Source organism: Dipodomys merriami, unplaced genomic scaffold, assembly GCF_024711535.1.
Source record: "Dipodomys merriami isolate MVZ:Mamm:240054 unplaced genomic scaffold, mDipMer1.0.p SCAF_341, whole genome shotgun sequence".
NCBI lineage: Eukaryota > Metazoa > Chordata > Mammalia > Rodentia > Heteromyidae > Dipodomys > Dipodomys merriami.
In genome coordinates this window covers 700,324-720,264 of record NW_027204949.1, presented here as the reverse complement: position 1 = coordinate 720,264, position 19,941 = coordinate 700,324, and positions in this window count along the sequence as shown.

The following is a 19,941-nucleotide window of genomic DNA, read 5'->3' as shown; positions in this document are numbered from 1 at the left end:
GAGGAGTATTTCAGATGGTACTTAAAAGTCATATTCATTAATTAAATTTTTATTATTTTGTACTAAATAAATATTTATAGAGAGACTGAATTTCTGAGTAAATGATGGTGTATCTGTGCCAGATTATACGTATTAAGGCTTATTTTATATTTCTGACATTGTTTCTAAAGTTGGATTTAATTTTCCAAAAGAGGATAAGTGTATTACATTGGATATATGAAAGTAAACTTAGTGTTTATTCCATAAATCCTTTGCCACTTATCTAATCCCAATATAAATTATCCATGTGTTTGAAGTAATGAAAATAACAACAGATATAAGCCATATAAATCCATCTGTAGTAGACAAGTATTTTCAAGTAAAAGAGGATAGTTGATCCTCTTTTACATTACAGAATATTCTTGGGAAAATGTGCTCCAGGCTGGCCACAACTGCAGAATATTATGGTTTGATCTATCATAAGAGAAGGGAGGAAGGGGAACCTTCTTTCCAAAATTTTGTTCCCAGGGATGTGATCTGTTTTATGGTGGTGAGTTGGAAATGAACATTTTTCACAGTCAACCTTGAAAAGCCATCTTGATAGACCATTTCTGTAAGTGGTTACAGATGATTATTCCTGGATTTCCAAGGATGCCAGATTGCCTCATTTTGAGACAATTAAAACAGGAATTTAGTCAGCTGTTTTTGTATGTTTAGGAGAAAAACCCATTGACTCTAGGCCAGCAGGTCACTGGGGCCCAGAGATGCTAATACATTGAAGAGTAATCCTAGACCTCTAAAAACAAAAAAACAAACAAACAAAAAAAAACAACTCCAGTATTCACTGCCAGTCAAGGCTGCTATCACAGCCTACATGAAGTCAGGCAAAAAACAGAAGCTGAGAGTAATTTCGATGATAAATAAAATATTTGTGATGAGGCAGACTGAAATGAGACTCCAGAGAGAGGGTCAGAAAGACTGATCAGACTAAAATTGGTCAAAAAAAGATTGGAAAATAGTATTCCTTGTAGAACACATAAATCATAGAAGTCCTGTGCTTGTAAGAAGAGAGCAGACCACATTCCTTTTTTTGAGAAATGCACATTTTCTTTAACATCAGCTTAATGAATTTTCAATGGAAATCTTTGAATTCTTAAATATTTGACCACATGTGGGAGAAGGCCAATTGCTGAAGAAAAGAAAATATCATCACTCTGTTAGGAGTTCTAATATCACATTAGGAAGTAATAAAGCACAGATTTGTAATAAAAAGTGAAAAAAAATTATTCCAAATGAGGGTTTCATTTGTTTTGAGGTAAATGTTCTTGATTTAGGTGCTAGCAATTACCATACAATTGATTCAGTCCCATAGCTGAGTTGATATTGACTACAGTATTCTCACATGAAAGAAAAGAGAAAATTTACAAATGTCTGATGAAATGAGTCAAGGATGAAGTGTTCTAATAGTGATATCTGAGGTTTAGACACAGGTGAAGAGGTGGATTTTCTTTTATAAAAGTCTCTCATTTTTAGGCTGGTGCCAGTGCCTCACAGTTGTAATCCTTTCTACTAAGGAAGCTGAGATCTGAGGACTGCTGTTCAAAGCCAGCCTGGGCTGGAAAGTCCCTCAGACTCTCAGCTCTATTTAACCACCAGAAAAACAGAAACTGTGGCTCAAGAGGTAGAGCCCTTACCTTGAGTTGAAGAGGTCAGGGACAGTGCCCAAGCCCAGATTTCAAGCCCCTAAAACAACAACAACAACAAATCACCCTTTTCTTGGACTGCTTACATCTTTTCCTAACATTCAATAAAGAAGCCATTTTATCACCCACTACATTTAAGTCATATCCTAGCTGCTGCAAATAGAATGATTTGGTATCTTATGTCAAAAGATACATATTTAGGTCTGGGAAGGTGGTTCAGTGGTAGAGGGCTTGCCTTATATGCATGAGGTCCTGGGTTTGATTACTGAGTACTGCATAAGTAAAAAGAAAAAAGCTGGAAGTGGCGCTTTGGCTCAAGTAGTAGAGTGCTAGCCTTGAGCTGAAGTGCTGAGGGACAGCGCTCAGGCCCAGAGTTCAGGCCCCATGACCAGACGCCCCCCCCAAAAAAAGGTTCCTATTTGGGGAAAAAATACCAGCAGTGGTAACTTGTTTTCCAGTCCTTGAACTCTGGGTCGGGTCCCTGAACATAGTTATGCTGGTAGCTTTCATGTGAGCTTGCTTGTTATTTATTGGATTACTGCCCAAGACAGGAATTACTGGGTCTTAAGGGAAATCTATGTTTAGTCTTTTGAGGAACGTCCGTACTGCATTCCACGGTGGATGAACAAGTTTAATTTCCCACCAACAGTGTAATAGAGTTCCCATTTGGCTACATCCCTGTCAGCATTCACTATTGTTAGTTTTCTTGATAATCGCCATTCTATCTGGGGCAGTGTAGAATCTGTCATGTACTTGTAGATTCGTAGGCACCTTCTAGCAGCCATAAAAGAATGAATCTATGAAAACTATATTGCTCTGAGTGTGCATACCTTTCTTTTAGTATAATTTTCCCAAACCTTTCATTTTCCTTAAGACTGGTGAAAAGTCATCCTTTCTGATGGGTGAATAGAATTCCATTGTGTGTATGTGTGTGTGTGTGTGTGTGTGTGTGTGTGTGTGTGTGTGTGTGTGTGTGTGTGTGTGTGTAAAATGACAATAGGCCTATGAGTTCATTTCTAATCCTTTGGTTTCATCTGTAATTTTGTAATTTCTTATTACATTCAGATTGCTTTCTCTACTGCATTGAAGCATATTGTTGGGATTTTGATGGGTATTGTATTGTCAATTGTTTGGGGGCAGTATTGCAGTTTTCACAATGTTAATTGTTAATTCTTCCAACCAGGAGCATTGAAAGACTTTCCATTTCCTTGAATCTCCTTAAATTTCCTATTTTAAATTTATTAATTCCTAGTTTTGTTGTTGTTTTGTTTTGTATAGATTTGTTATGATTTTGAGGCTAATACATATGAGGTTTTTTTGGATTTCAGTGTGGATCTTCCCATTGTTAGTAAAACAGAAAAACTACTGATTCTTGTGGGTTTTATACTCTGCTACATTCCTAAGGTTAGCACCACCTTTACTAACGTGGGGGGAAGGAGCTATAGTGTCCTTTAAATATAGGATCATTTCATCTGTAAATACGGATAGTTTTACTTCTTCCCTATTTGGATCCCCTTTATGTTTTTCTCTTGCCTATTGCTCTTGCTAGAAAGTCCACTACTATGTTGAAGAATAGTAGAGATAGTGGACATCCTTTTCTCATTCCGGATTTTAATGTCTTCATGCTTCCACCATTAGGTACACGCTTATTATCTCTTTGTCATATACATACTTTGTATTATATTTAAGAAAGCTCCATGCATTCCTAGCTTCTCAGACCTTTAATCATAAAGGGGTATTGGAGCTTTTTAAAAGCTTTTTCTACATCCATATAGATGATCATGTGGTTCTTTCCCTGCTTCTACTGATGGCGTGTTTTATGTTTATTGACAAGTATATTGAATCCAATTGTATCCTAGGATGAATACTGTTTGATCATAGCATATAATTTTTTTGTTAGTTGCTAAAATTGGTTGGTGAGAAATTTATTGAGAAGTTTGCATCAATGCTTATCAAGGAGTTTGGTTCATAGTTCTTTTTCTTTGACGAGTCCCCATCAATTTGGGAAAGAGTATAATTCTTTTTTTTTGGAAGGGGTGGTCTGGTCGTGGGCCTGAACTCTGGGCCTGTGTGCTGTCCCTCAGCTCTTCAGCTCAAGGCTAGTGCTCTACCACTTGAGCCACAGCGCCACATCCGGCTTTTTTTCTTTTTGCTAATGTGGTGCACATTACATAGCACCCTATTTGTTAAGACTCCACACACAGCCCGTTGAAAAGCTGAGTACAAAGCACCCTTTGTAAATCACTCATTTTATAGCACCCTTTGAAGAACTCAGTGCATAGAAGAATTTTGTAAGTTTCAGCACATACCACACTATGGCAGGACTCAGCACATACCACACTGTGGAAGCAATCAGCACCCAGCACCATTTGAAGGACAATACAGAGCACCCTGTGTAAAGGACTCAGCACACAGCACTCAAAAATCTCACCTCATCACTCTCTTCTCAAGGGCTCAGCACATAGCAGGACCCTTTTAGATGAATTAGCACACCACAACTTTTGAAGGACTCAGCATACAGTACATTGTGTAATGGACTCAGAACACAGCACCCTTTGAAAAACTCAGCACGGCCCACTCTTCTCTGAGATTCAGCATATAGCACTCTATGGGATGACTCAGCAAACAGCACATTTTTGAGGACTCAGCACAAAACCCCCATGTGGGAAGGATGCAGCAAATAGAGCCCTTTGAAGGACTCAGCACATAGCTGTATGTAACAGGTCCAGATTTCATTAGAATTGGGATGCTTTCTTCAGTATCCCCATTCTTCAGAAACACTTCACAAATCCTACCAGCTCACATTTAACCAACCTGTGTTTTATGGGGGAGAGTCAGCTCGGGGTCTTGAACTCAAAGTTTGGGGGCCCTGTCCCTGAGCTCTTTGGTTTCATGCTAGAGCTCTACCACTTGAAGGCACAGCTCCAATTTTGGTTTTTTTGGGGTTGTTCTTTGACAGGTCTTATGGTGATAAGGAAGGCCAAGTTGGGGTGTCTGGGGGCAAAGGCTCTTAGCTCAGCCTGGAACTGACCTCTCTCTTCCTTGTGCCCCATGCTTCCCATGGGCCTCCTGGAGCTCTCTTGGCCTAGGGTGGAACAGACCTGCTCTGGCATCAGCACTCAGGGTGAACAAAAGTCAGCTTGGCCCTGGTCACTTCTCAAATTGAACTCTAGAGGACAAGGGCACGGGGCAGCATATCCCGCATCTGGCCACCAGGGGGAAGGAGTGGCCCACCATAGGGATAGTACATGTGATTTGTGTTTACTCTTGCTTCCCTGGGGTCTCCATCTTGCTTCCAAGTCACCCTGGAGAGGAAAATCCTTGAGACACTTACCTACAATTAACAATAGAAAACAAGTGGGGCTGTGGCTCAAGTGGCAGAGCAGTAGCATTGAGCAAGAAAACTCAGGGATAGAGCCTAGGCCATGAGTTCACACACACACACACACACACACACACACACACACACACACACACACACACACGCACGCACACACACACACACCACATGCATGCAAAATCAGAGATTTCTACACTGCAATCTTTGGTATTCTCTACTTTTTCCCCACTAAGCCTGGTGGCTGCTGGCCTAGGTGTCTGATGCATATACCACCACCTGGCATCTTTAATTTTGGGGAACAGAATGGGTAGAAGGTCATCCTTCTCTGATCCCAGCTCCTTGTTTGAGTCATGGTCTATCCAGGCCCGTTGGGGCTTCTTCCCAAAATCACCAAGATGCCTTCAAAAGTTATCACATACTGGGCACTGGTGGCTCATGCCTGGCATCCTAGCTACTCAGGAAGCTGAGATTTGGAGGATCACGGTGCCAAGCCAGCCTGGGCAGAAAGTGTGTGAGACTCTTATCCTTGATGAACCATCAGAAAACAAAAGTGGTCCTGTGGCTGAAGTGGTAGAGTACCAGCCTCGAGAATAAGAGCTCAGGGAGAGTGTTCATGGCCAACAAAAAGGAGATGTTGGCTTTAGGATTGGCTTTGGACAAATATAATTGGAATTTTCAAGTGCTCCAGGACAAAGCAGTTCCTCCTTTAGTCCCGTGCTGGTCCATCTTGTCTCACCCCCTGGCCTTGTCCATGCTTTGGGTCAGCATGGCTCTGGATGGAAGGGAGGGCTCCAAGGAGGAAGATCCCAAAGCAATCACCTAACCTTTTTCTGCCATGCTCACCCTGCTGCTTCTGCTCTTTGCCATAGACCTTCTTCCTGGAATCCATCCATGAGGTCATCACTGGCAACATAGTGGTGAGTGGTGTGTCTGGCCTAACTCTGGGCAGTCAGAGGTGGAAGTAGGTTTGGGATTAGGAGCTTCCACCCTGGTGTGGGCTGAGCCTAGGGTTGACCTTTATTTCATCCTGAGCCTTGCTGTGGTGGGAAGACAGTGTAGACTCCACATTGAGTCAGGTAAGATTGGAATCTGGAGGACCTCTTGTGTGGGGAAGGATGTGGGGCTCAGGGGGCCACTGTTGTTGATACTCCTCTCTCGGGACTCCCCTCTGCTTCCCTCATCCCTCAATGGTAGAAGAGAAACTTCAACTAAGAGTGTCGGAATTGGGGGCGGGGAATTATTTTGGTGTGAAGCAGAAGTGCTTCATATTCATCCTAGCCCCTACTTACTATTTATCTGAGGAATGGCCATATGGGTTTGGGAGGAGTGAATCATCCTAGCTGAGAATGTGGCTCAGTGGTAGAGTGGTCGCCTAGCATGACTGAAGCCCTGGGCTTGATTCCACACAGAAAAAGCTGGAAGGGGAAGTGGGGTTCAACTGGTTGAGCATCAGCATTGATCAAAAAGAGCTCAGGGACAGTGGCCAGGCCCTTAGTTCAAGCCCCAGGACTGGAAGAACAAATCTTCATTTGAGGCTTCTTTCCCCTTTGAAAACAATTTATTCTTTGTGATAAGCATAACATGGGTCTCTTCCCTGGTCACCAATGGGCCATTAGATGTCCCTTGAGATTGGGGCGCCTCCCAGCAGCCTCTGCCTTACCTGACCACCAGTTTAACCTTCCCATCACCCAGCAGATGGAGGCCTGAGAGAAGGCCACCTGACCACCTACTTCTGGTGGCCTCCAAGGCTTTTGAGAGTCAGTATGTCTCATGAGGAGTCATTATCTGCATCAGTCTACCAAATAAAGGGAAGGAGCACTCCTCACCTGAGCTGTGGGCAGATCTGTATCTAGGGCATCTGCAGCAGGATGTGCTCCTTGGGGGAGTCCTCTATGGTGATGAGAACCCTGATCTATCCTCTGGCAGTTTCCACGCTGTCTTCAAGTTGCAATTCTTCAAAACATTTCGGCTCCTCCCTAATTTCACCTCCACAGGCACTGATGCATCTGAAGCAGCATTGGTGGTTGGGGGCTCAGCCGGTGCTGGCATCTCGAGCCTGCTGTCCATACTTTCCTCTGTGAGGATCGACAGCAGCTCCTGCAGTACTTTTCTCTTCTCCATCTTCTCCTGGGATATCCAGCAAACACACTCAGGTTTTTCCCAAAACAGCTCATTCAGGACCAACATCTGCTCTTTACACGCCACGAGGGACTCCTCAATAGTTTGGATGTGTGCTGACAGCTGGTTGCATCGATGGTGGAGCTAACTTGCTGGATTCTGGAAGTCCACCTCATCAGGCAGGTTGTGGATGAAGCAGATTTTCTTCTTGGATGCCCACATGTCCTGCTTCCCATCCCCATGAATGCTGTGGTGGCAGCTCATGGGGCGGGAGGCTGTAGCTCCAGCTCAGTCTGGCACTGAGCTGCCAGGTGGGCCAGGTTCCTGCTGCTGGCCCACTGCTCCTGTGGTATGATTTCCCCGCTGTGGATCTCAGGCTCAGTATGTTAACAGAGCCTAATCCATCTACCAGGCAACATGGAATGTGGGCGTAACCACAATTCTTGTATTCCGTGGTCAGAAAGAATCATGAAATAATGGGGGTGTGGCAGAATCCTGTGATGAAGGCAGACTGGGCAGAGTTAAGATGACAGTGGCTCCCCCAGCCCCTTTCCCAGGGAACTCTGTACAATTCAGTTGGGGACAAGACGGTGACCTGCTTGAGCTGGATGGCTGCACAGATTGTTGTGTATGTCCGTTTGTTGCCAGTCTTGGACCTGGAACTCAGGATCTGGCACAGTCCCTGAGCTGCTTTTGCTCAAGGCTAGCCCTCTACCACTGGAGCCACACGAATCTACTTCTGGCTTTGTTGGCATTGAAGTTGGACAAGGGTCTCAAGGACTTCCTGGCTTAGAGTGACTTTGACCATGATCCTCCTATCACAGCCTTGTAAGTATCAAGGAGGAGCCACTGGTGCCTGCCTCATCATTGGTTTTGCTGATGTTCTTGGACACACCTGTGAGTTCCCTATCCTCAGGTTTAAGTGGTGGGAGCTGGAGCCCACAGTTGGAAGCCTGGATCTGCCACTTCCAAATGGCCTGAGATCCTAAGAAACTCATTCCTATCCATATGAATACCAATGGAATGTGATGTATATCATGATTGAATGGGCAGTTCTTGCATGATTCTAGGATAAAATTCTACACAATTGTATTCTAGGACACTGATTGATTTTAATTAATTCTTTATACAGCATTTAAACCATCATATTCATTAAATGGAGGCAGAATGAAATACTGAAGAATTGGGGGTCACATAGTATAGAGATGCCATTTTTTCTGCCCGGACTTTCTTTACTTAATTGCTATATACCATTTTCTGAATGTACTTTGGTATATGCAACTAGAATATATTATACTTGATCTGGAAATCAATTATTCAAACTGTTTTTTTATCAAATATGCTTAGAGCAAAATAAAGAGGTAAATCCAAATTATGTATATTTGAAGATAATGCTTGGTTAGTCCTCTTCTCACATTACCAATTCCCTTCTTGAAAATAATACACATTGTAAGGAAATGCGTAGAATGTTTTAGAGAAATAGGTTGACTTTAAACCAGAGTTACTCTATGCTGCATTTTGTTTACTTTATATCTAGAAAAGCTAAATTCTTATCTTATCATTTTCCTTAGCCTTTATATTCAGGTTTCATCTCTGATGGGTGACAGATAAAGTTATAAACATTTTTTTTTTTTTTGTCGGTAGTGGGGCTTGAACTCTGGGCCTGGGCGTTGTCCCTCAGCTCTTCTACTCAAAGCGAGCGCTCTACCACTTGAGCTACAGCGCCACTTCCATAAACATTTTTTAACATTTGTTAAATTTAGGCTGAGGAACCTAGGTACAATTATGCTCATGCAGATAGGCCTCATCAGTCATGAGATCATGATACCAAAATGTTAACCAATGCTTACTGGTGTCATGCTTATGAGATTTTGTGTATTATAAACAGTGGTTATTACCATTTGTTTTGCAATCAACATCATTTCATGGGTTAGAAAATGATGTGAGACATTATACTCAGAAATATATTGAAGGAGGAATCCAAAATAAGTTACCAAGATGTACACTTAATGCAATGTTTTACAAATGCAAGCTAAAGGAAATAATTTATGAAAAAGTCGACATTTACAATAAATACAGAATCAGTATGACTGATTTTTCTTTTATCCCAGTTGCAATACGGCTTGCATGACGACTTTTCTGGATATATGTTTAGTTAGGTCTTGATATTTAGTTGAAGTTCTGTTTTTTTCATATATTCATTTGTCAGATCAAAGAGGAAATTAATTCCATGCCAGAGTCAAGATCGATAATAATGTTACAATTTTATCCTGCTACTTTGCCAAAGTTTCAAATGAGCTTGAGTATCTTGGGTCTTTTTTGGATCTAACTAAATATGTGTGCAATTTTTTCAGTAGTAGAAAGATTTTTTGACCACCATTTATTAAACTATTATTTCCAGAATCAACTACTCTCTTTCCATGAGATTTTTTTGGGGGGCGTTCCGGTCATGGGGCCTGAACTCTGGGCCTGGGCGCTATCTCTCAGATCTTCAGCTCAAGGCTAGTGCTCTACCACTTCCGGCTTCTTTATTTTTGCTTATGTGGTGCTGAGGAATCAAAACCAGGGCCTTATGCATGCAAGGCAAGCCCTCTACCACTGAGCCACCTTCCCAGCCCTTTTCATGAGATTTTTAATGTCATTTATATCATGGGTTGATGTTTTCCTTTAGATAACCCACATTCTGTCTTCTACAAAGTGTAATTTGGAGTAGTTTAAAATTATGTACAGTCAGGTACACTGCTCAGATTCTATTATTTGCATATTTTGTTCTTGTTAAATCAGTAGGATTTATGTCTCAATATGGATACTATTACTATTACTATTTCTGAATTTTTTAAGATATCATGATTTTTGTTATTTTATTCTCTTAAATATGTGCAGATCTCACTCCCCTTACAGTCATATTTCTTTTAAACAATTTGATCCATTCAAGGGATTTGCTATATTAGGTTCATATAGATGAATTTAATTACAAATGAACACAACCGTATTTCTGAGACACAGTTATCTTTATGTTTCTAGTCAAGGGCAACATGTATATGAGGGTTTTGTGCTTAAAAATAACATCACAACATGGTTTTGTTCCTGGGGGAGTTCTAGTTTGTTGGTTGTTTTTCCAGCTGTGGTGACTTCAACAGATGTGTGCATTTTATTTCAGTTGTTTTATGTCTATATTTTGTTTCATAGAAGAGAAAGTACACAAAGAATCAGTGATTTAGAACTTTTCGAAATAGATTTCTAAGAGAGATACTTGAAGTTTTGTGACATCTGGGACCAGATAGGTCTTGTTAGTTGAGGGGGTAGTTGAATAACAGAGACATTGTTTGACGTGATTTGAATTCTTCCTCTTATTGCCTCACTATTTCAAATAGTATTACTTCAAAGTCTTTAGTGGAAAGAAAATAATTTTGTCTGTATGAACTCAGAATTTTGGCTTTAATTGGGACACACTACACATTTATAATTGATTTTAACTCTAAAATCTTCTTTCCTTCTTTTAAAATCACAGATGTGAATTTATAATGCTAACATAGCATCTACTAATTTATATGAAATAGTCCAAACTATTTTCACTTCACACTATATGTAATATAGACTGTAATAATAGTCAGCAATATAGTATGTAATAACTGACTTTGGGGAAAGTCAATTACAGTAGACTTTGTGAGATACTGAGTAATAGTAAAACTTATATTTGATTCTATTAAAAAGTTCACAGTTACATCTAAAAATAACTCATCGTTATAAACTAATGATAAAAAGTAAGATTGTTTATTGGAAAAACCAGAAGTTTCAATAAGCTTGCTTTTTAAACATTGACTTGGATCTGGGCTTTGGTGGCTCATGCCTATAATCCTAATTACTCAGGAGTCTGAGATCAAGGATAGTGGTTCAAAGCCAGCCTGGGCAGAAACGTCTGTGAGACTCTTATCTCCAATAACCCACATGAAAACTAGAAACAGCTCTGTGGCTCAAGTGGTACAGTGGTATCAATGAGCTGAAGAGCTCATTGAAATCTGCGACCAGGCCCAGAATTCAAGCCCCACCACCACCAAAAAAAATTGACATGGATTTTTGCTTTATTATTTCATGATTTTTTATTGTGAAAATACATACAGAGGGGTTACAATTACATGAGCAAGGTAATGATTACATTTCTTATCAAACATTGTTTCCCTCTCCTTTGTTTCCCCTTACAATTCCTTCCCATCTTCCCCCCAAAGCAACCCAGGCGCCAAAGTTGTAAAGTTCATTTTCTGACATAACTTGTTGTATATCTGATTTTTGCATGGGACTACCTATATCCCTATTTAAACAAATTGTTTTTCCCTTCCCCTCCACAAATTATACCAACATCAAATACAGTGAAAACAAGGGTTATGTCTTGGGGAAGGAACATACAAAGCAACAAAGAAATCATCTTATAAATATGCTAAAAACAATAGCAAGAGAAAAAAAAACATTTGAGTCCTTATCTTTGGCTTCGTTTTGCCTAACATCAACTTATCTGATCATTTCTGCTTGTCCAAGACATATACTAGTAATTGTGAATAAGGGAAACCATGAGACTTATATTTCTTTGGGTCTGGCTTACTTCAATTAATATAATTTTTTCCAAGTCTTTCAATTTCCGAAAACAAATGGGGCAATTTCATTCTTTCTGATGGAGGCATAGAATTCCATTGTGTATATATACCACATTTTCCTGATCCATTCATCTACAGAGGGGCATCTGGGTGGGTTCCATATCTTAGCTAGGGTAAGTAAAGCTGCAATAAACATAGTCGTGCTGCTAGATTTAGTGTGGTGTTGTTTGTGAACATTTGGGTAAATGCCAAAAGTGGGATTGCTGGGTCATAGGGGAGATCTATGTGGAGTCTTTTGAGGAACTTCCATAATAATGTCCTAAGTGGTTGAACAAGTTTACACTCCCATCAAGAATGCAGAAATGTTCCCTTCTGTCCACATCCCCTCCAGCATCTGCTGTTATTAGAGTTCTTGATTATAGCCATTCTAACTGGGGTGAGGTGGTATCTCAATGTTGTTTTGATTTGCATTACTTTTATGTCTAGAGAGGTTGAGCATTTCTTCATATGTCTGTTGGCGATCCTTCTTTCCTCTTCAGAGAAATTTCTCTTTAAGTCTTTAGCCCATTTATTTATTGGGCAGTTGTTTCTTTGAAAATTTGTTGTTGTGGAACTTAATTTTTTGAGTTCCAGTTATATTTTAGATATGAGACCCTTGTCTGTTGTATGGCTAGTGAAGATCTTCTCCCAATCCGTGGGCTTTCTATTGATTTTGCTAGCTATGTCCTTTGCCATGCAGAAGCTCTACAATTTCATGTAATCCCATTTTTCCAACCTTTCTTTGATGTGTTGTGTTTCTGGCACTCTATTAAGGAAATTTTGGCCTGTGCCAAGGAGACCTAGGGTTGCTCCTATTCCATCCTGTAATGTTTTCAGAATGTCTGTTTGACTCCGAGGTCTTGTTCCATTTGGAGTTGATTCTGGTGCAGAGTGATATATAAGGATCTAGCTTTAGTTTTCTACGCAAATCTTTGCTTTACTGTTATTTTAATTATGTGGTAGAAGAAAGTGGAAGTACATTTGTGTTAAGGGTGCAATTTTCAAATACAATTTTGAATCAACTTGATATAATGTAACTGTTATCAATTTTAGAAGTTAAATCAATGAATGTCACACATTCCCACAGAACTACAATTGAAAACAAAAGACATAATTGTTTTCCTAAAACTGGTAATGGAACCACAAATTACTTCCACTTTACAATTCATACTTTATATGACTTTAATTAGCAGACGTCCATGACTAAAAGTTAATATATTAATTGTATACCATAAAAAGCAAAGTGATTATAGCTAAGAATAGATATTTCATCATAGCCAAAAGATAAGGTTTTGAGCAGTCTCACTAAAGAGAAATGTTACAAACAGAAACTATTGGATATGATATAGCTTGATCATTACACAAGATATAAATGAATGGGATTACCACTACATACTTCATAAATGTGTAAAAATAATTCTGTAGTAGGTGCCAGTGGTTCATACTTGTAATCCTAGCTACTTAGGATTCGGAGAGCTATGAATCATGGTTCAAAATCACCCTAGGCAGGAAAGTCCATGAGACACTTATCTCCAATGAGCCAACAAAGTGGTAGAGCACTAGCTTTGAGCTGAACAGTTGAGAGAAAGCGTCCAGGCACAGATTTCAAGCCCCACAACCGCCAAAAATAAAAATAAACAGGTAAAATAAATATTTTGACATAAATGTTAAAATATATATTCTAAAACTCTTTAAATCTTCACTAGGTACAATAGTTTACATAAATGTAGGGAAGTGTTTTCTGGTCTTAGTTGTCATTGAATCAATTGTGTAAATCACACATTTCTCACTCAATTCATAGTTATGTTTATATACTTATATGTCATAAGTATAATTAACAGATAAGTGAAGCCAGTGCTGTTTATGGAATCTATCTTGGCTTTCTAACATTAACCCTTCTTCCCTAAAATTTATATGCCCTACAACCTTGCCAGAGGTTTCATTTACAATAAAGTTACTCATCTCATTGAAACAGAAAAGTATAAGCCATAATCATTGTTTGGAACAACTGTCACATTTTCATGCATTTCACTTAGTTTAAGAACCATGCCAGTAATAGCAAAATGTCTTCTGAGCTATTCAATCTCTTAAGTGATGAAAATCTTTAATTGTACGCCTATTTTTTTTTTTTTACTAACATCCTATTCCTTACGAAGATCTTTTTGTGAAAATCTGTGTTCCTGATTAGAGGATGGAACAAAGGCAATAATGAAAATAGCCAAGGAAAATATTTGAAATATTTTAAAAAGCAATAACAAACACTCTTGTTTTCACTGGTTTCAATGAAAATGTACATTAAAGTATCACGTTTTTGTTATCATTTAAACTTCAATTAGCAATGTAGAAGGGAACAGAAAACTTTGTTTGAAGACAGCTTTACTTTGAACAATTCAACATAAGCATCATGGATTTATTTTGTTTTTCTGTGTAGTTGCCAAAATAATAGAGAGCAATGCCCAAAGGCAGGAAAACACCTAAGCCAAAGCAATAAACTTTTGCCTATAAAATAATTGTGAGTGTCGGACTCTCAAAATCATGCTTGCAAAGAGGAAAAGTGTATTTGCTTTAGTGGGAACATTAAAAAATATTAAAATCCTTTATTAATATTTTGCATATCTTGACTAGGATTTCTCTTGTTGGAGAAGAGGAAAGGTATGAAAAAGATCGAGATTGTTTGACTATAGCAACACAAGTAGCCTTGGTTACTCGTAGTATCATTCTTTTTTACATTTAGAAGCATTATTTGTTGCTGGGTTATAAGCTGAAAACCTGTAAGTATTAATAAAGAGTCATTTTCTTTGAGAGGAAAGTTGTTGTGTAAACAAACCTAAAATATCAAAGACAGAATAGTGGAAACTATTGTCTAGCTATATCACAATCTGTAGGTGTAGATTTTGTTTCCCATTGTTCCAAGGGACCCATTTTTGTTATCTTCTTTTTCACCATCTAGTCATCTTATAACATCCTATACCATTCTGGGATTGTTGTATCTTTACTGGATTCTCTAACTTCTGTTGGAAAGTTAGGAAGGATAGAAAATTTTACTTTATTTTTTATTACTTTAGAAACTATAACTCAAAATGACATAAATTTCATTTCCATATTCTTACCTTAGCTTTCTACATAACTGTAGAACTTAGTGATCCCCAAATGTGAAAATAAAGATAGGGAGCTCTTTTTTAGATATTATTTAGACCTTCAAGACTTCATTAATGCAAGGCCTTTAGTAGTTTGTACATCATATATGTATACAAAGCCAGTAGTAACTTTTTCTTATTCTCAGAAACTAGGACATATGGTGTCCCTATAGTTGCATCAGTAAAAGGCTGTAGTTGACTTGGTTTACTCTATCAAATCTGTCAAATTTCGACAAGTTAAGTGGCTTGTATAATCCGTATTTATCATTTTAGTTCTAAAGGACAGAAATCTAAAAGAAGTCTCACTAGATAAAAATCGAGCCACCGACAGAGGTGAAATACTTTTTAGATGATTCTAGTGGAAACGGCATTTACTTCCTGTTCTGCTTTCCAGAAACTTCAGAATCTGGGTTGTTGTCTTTTGCTTTATCTTCTAATGTAGCATCTTTATATCTTTCTGAGGGTTCTTACCCTAATCATGTCCCTTTCCCAATACAGCTGGGACTTTTAAGTACCCATTTGAATATACTTCCCCCATCTGATAATTATTCAAATTTGCACTCCTTGGGTAATGAAAGGTGATTATTTTAGAAACTTGTATATATATATATATATATATATATATATATATATATATATATATATATAGAGAGAGAGAGAGAGAGAGAGAGAGAGAGAGAGAGAGAGAGAGAGAGAGAGAGATACATATGTATGAAATGAAAATCTACATTTGAGGAATTCCACATTTGGGGATGATATTTTGGGAAGGTATTTCACTGTCTACCACAATAAGTGTGTAGCATTCTTTCTACTATAAAATGTTATCTTTTCATTAAATTTGAACAACATATTTCTTCTATGAAATATAACTAAAAAAATTTAGTCCCTGAAAGCAATTAATCTTGGTTAACGTATTCTCATGTACTAGAAGCCCTAAATCCCAGAGATCAGCTACTGAAGCAGTGCTGGCACTGGCACTTTTTATACATTCTGTTTAAAGTCTTCTGTTTTCAACAGCATTTGACAGCTATTATTTTGGAATTATGGTTAATATTTTTTTGACAGCGATTTTTAAAGTCTATACCACCCAATACTGGTTCTCTTTTTCTAACTTTTTGTGTCATCTATTTCTGAAACACAGTTATTTGAATTACATAAACTGCTTATTGAAGTTGAATCAGTGTGGAGAGGAAAAGAAGAAAAAAGATGTCTCTATGTGTATGTCACGTTAAAAATGTACCTAACAGCTATTTATCTTTTCATTTATTTTTCATTATGTTTAGTTTCTGATAAAATTTAGCCTCTCAACTTACAAAATGTTAATGCAGTCTTATTTCATGCCTGCTAAAAGCAAACAACAAATTACTATTTATTTAAAAATTATTTTTAAATTTTTTTTAAAAATTACTATTTATTAAAAAAACTATTTTAAAAAATTAGCCAAGGCAAATGGCTTATTAGATATTTAGAGTCATGATCTCACACTATGGTGGAAGCCAGACAGGGAAAAAATCATATTTTTATTCTTCTTTGAGGTACTCTGATTTACTTCACCTATTTCTGAAAGAATGAAATTCTGGCTTTGAAGCCTTTTGCTTGATATCTACAATGTGCTATTCTTACTTTATTAATAGGAGAATTTGGAGAAAGGATGAGAATTCACAGTAGAAAAAGAAGAGGAAATGAGAAGGAGAAATCTAGATATTTTGTTCTTCTTCATCTCAATGACAAGGTCTGGATAATGATTATGGATATTAGATACAGTGGTCTATAGTGATTAAACACATGTATAGAAAAAGCTAAACCCACAAGTGATCACATGGAGAATGCTTATTTATAAAAAAAGAACCAGCTGCCCCTCAGTAGATGGATGGATCAAGAAAATGTGGTATATATACACAATGGAGTTCTATGCCTCCATCAGAAAGAATGACATTGCCTCATTTGTTAGGAAATTGAAAGACTTGGAAAAAATTATATTAAGTTAAGTAAGCCAAGCCCAAAGAAACATAGGTCCCATGGTTCCCCTTATTTGCAATATCTAGTATATGTATGAGTCAAGCAGAAAAGGTTAGATAATGTGATGTTAGGAAAATGAACCCTAAGATATGTATTTAAATGTTTTTTTCTTGCATGCATTTGTTTCTAATGCATTTATAAGATTATTTCTTAGTTGCTTTTATGTCCCTCCCCCACAGTATAACCCCTGCTTTCACTGTATTTGATGTCGGTATAATTTGTGGAGGGAAGGGGAAAAACAAGTCGTTTAAATAAGGATACAGGTGGACCCGTTGCAACAATGAGAAGTACACGTTGTCATGTCGAAAATGAACTTTACAACTTTGGTGGGGGGGGAGGATTGGGATGGGGGGCGGGAAGAGGCTGGGAAGGGATGGGAAGGGGAAACAAAGGAGGAGGCTACAATGCTTGATAAGAAACGTACTCATTATCTTGCCAATGTAATTGTTAGCCCTCTGTACAGTATTTTCACAATAAAAAATGAAAAAAATGAATAGCATCAAACAGGAAATGTTATCTATTTGTTTAGTTCTTGTTTAGTGTTTGTTAAATTCTGGTGTGCTATAGTCAACTATCAAAGGATATGCAAGAATGGTAAGAAACTAACATCTTAATATCATAGTCTAATATTAGCCTAGTTCTGCCTATTTTCTCTGTGTGTGTGTGTGTGTGTGTGTGTGTGTGTGTGTGTGTGTGTGGCTGTATTTGAGTTTTGCCTCTATTTCACATGCTATATTCTTCCAGTATAGAAATTGAAAAAAGACTCCCTCTAGAAATATGCTATTTTTATGGCTAAGGGAAAACAAGTCAGCTGCTAGACACAAACAATGGGCTAGAAATCTTCCCCTAGAAATACCCTTTGACCACTTGTGGTTTATTTTTGTAAGCTGAAGTAAGTCACATACCCATCTTGACATTGCAGAGTAGAGGTAAATCTCACCTACAGGAAGCTGATGCAGGACAGAGAAATATGCCAAGAAATACAACACTTGAAATAAAGAGGAAAAAGAATAGAACTATAATACAATCAATCATACTTGCCATCACATGTCTTTGCAGGAAGGGAGCTATTATATACCTTTGTTTCTAAAACTACTGAGACCTTCAAATCATGAGTTTATGCTTGTAGGTTACAGGAATTAGAGAACATTTTGATACTGAGACAGCATAAAATCTCAAAGAAAGCTGGATTAATCATTTCAATACTACATTTTGTTCTACTAGGAGAAGAAATCATTTTATAGTCAATACTTTATACTTTCTTAACTAGTATATTTTTTCCAGAAATGGATTTTGTTAACATATGTGACTATCCACCAGAATAAATGCCTTCATTTATCTGCATCTTGTGCAGATAGCATAGTCAATTAGATGTATGTGGGAGTTCATCAGTAGCTCTTTTTAAAAATGCAAAAAATGTGGATGGGAGCCAATATACATATTTTTCCACCATCACCTTCCACATCCTCCTTCTTCCTTCGTAAGAAACACACCCAATCAATAAAGAGTCTTAGATATTTAGCGCTTGACCTTGAAAGTGGAAGCAGAATGTTATGGATGTCAGAGATGACTGTTAATGGTGCTTTACGTAATAATGTCACATGTAACAGCCCTATGAGTCCTGCAGGTCTTAACACTGTACTTCATTAGTGATGTGATAGGAATGCCAGCCATACTGAACTTAGTATTGTTTTCCACTTCTTTTCTACGACCTGGCCAAAGTTATAATACATAGTAATGGAATGAAAAAGTAATGCCATCTTAAAAGTCATTTAGGGCTCTGGGAATAAGGCTTTATGGTACAGTTATTGCCTAGCATGCATGAAGCCCTGGGATCCATTGCTTAGTACCAAATACACAGAAAAAGAAACATGAGAAGTGGTACTTTGGCTCAAGTGGTAGATTGCTAGCCTTGAGAAAAAAAAACTCACAAGAACAGTTCACTGGCCCTGAGTTTGAGCTCCAGTACTGTCAAAAATCATTTAGTTAGTAAATACAAAATAAACCATACATGGAATATATAATTGCTCCTTCCATTCTGATACCTGACAATAGTCCTTAATTCATATACTTTACCTATATTAGAAAACTGTGTTGAACAAAAAAAGTTTTGTTAATAGGTCATGGCAAGTAATGACAGGAATATGTTTAGCTATCAGGTTTTAAATAACAGGTGAAGATTTATCCTGGAAATTCAAAGATTCCAGGCTTTTGAGTGTTCAATGCTAATCATAATGAGAAGAGTAGTTTAAGTGAGATTTTGGAAATCTTTTTGTCAGGCATGGCACCAAAAAGGCAGAGGCTAATTAATAGTTTTGACAAAAGAGAAGGAATAACTCCAGATGGAAGGAATAAATGATAATAATAACTATGTTATACCCAAAACAGTTCTAAGGGACCATTTTTGGTTATTGAAGAACTAGATATCAAATAGGCTTATTCCTCATTGTCTTTGGCATTCTAAATCTGTTTGGCTAGTTCTTAATTCCTGTGGGAAAAGTTTTATTTCCTTCTTTCATACCTGATCTCCTTTCCTTTCTAAAAATCTCAGTCTTTCTCTATTTCCCTATGAACAATTTCTGCTGCTAACTCAGGATACACAGACAGCAGAGTATGCTAATGTGAGAGTCCCATACCTCGTGAGTCATTAATGTAACAACATGGAAAAGGAGGACATATTTATTGCTAATTCAATTTTTCTGAAAAGCTACAATGTCATCATTTGATTCTGCCACGCCTACTCCAGTGGAGTCTGCTTAGCATGGAACATCTGCTATTAAGTCTGAGAATGGAGCTTCAAAGAGGCCTACCTCCTGGAAAGTCTGGCAAGCCCCTGGAAAAGATGTGTTCCTGTTCCTGTTTCTCTTTTCTTTGCTGCATAGGAGTGCCTATTATTCTTTTACTTTTCCTGCTGCTTGTTCTACTTACTCATGCTAAACATTCTCTTATTCAGGGCTCTTTCTTGGAATTGATGACATCTCCAACATCCAATGAGTGTCCTGAGAATGACTAATCCA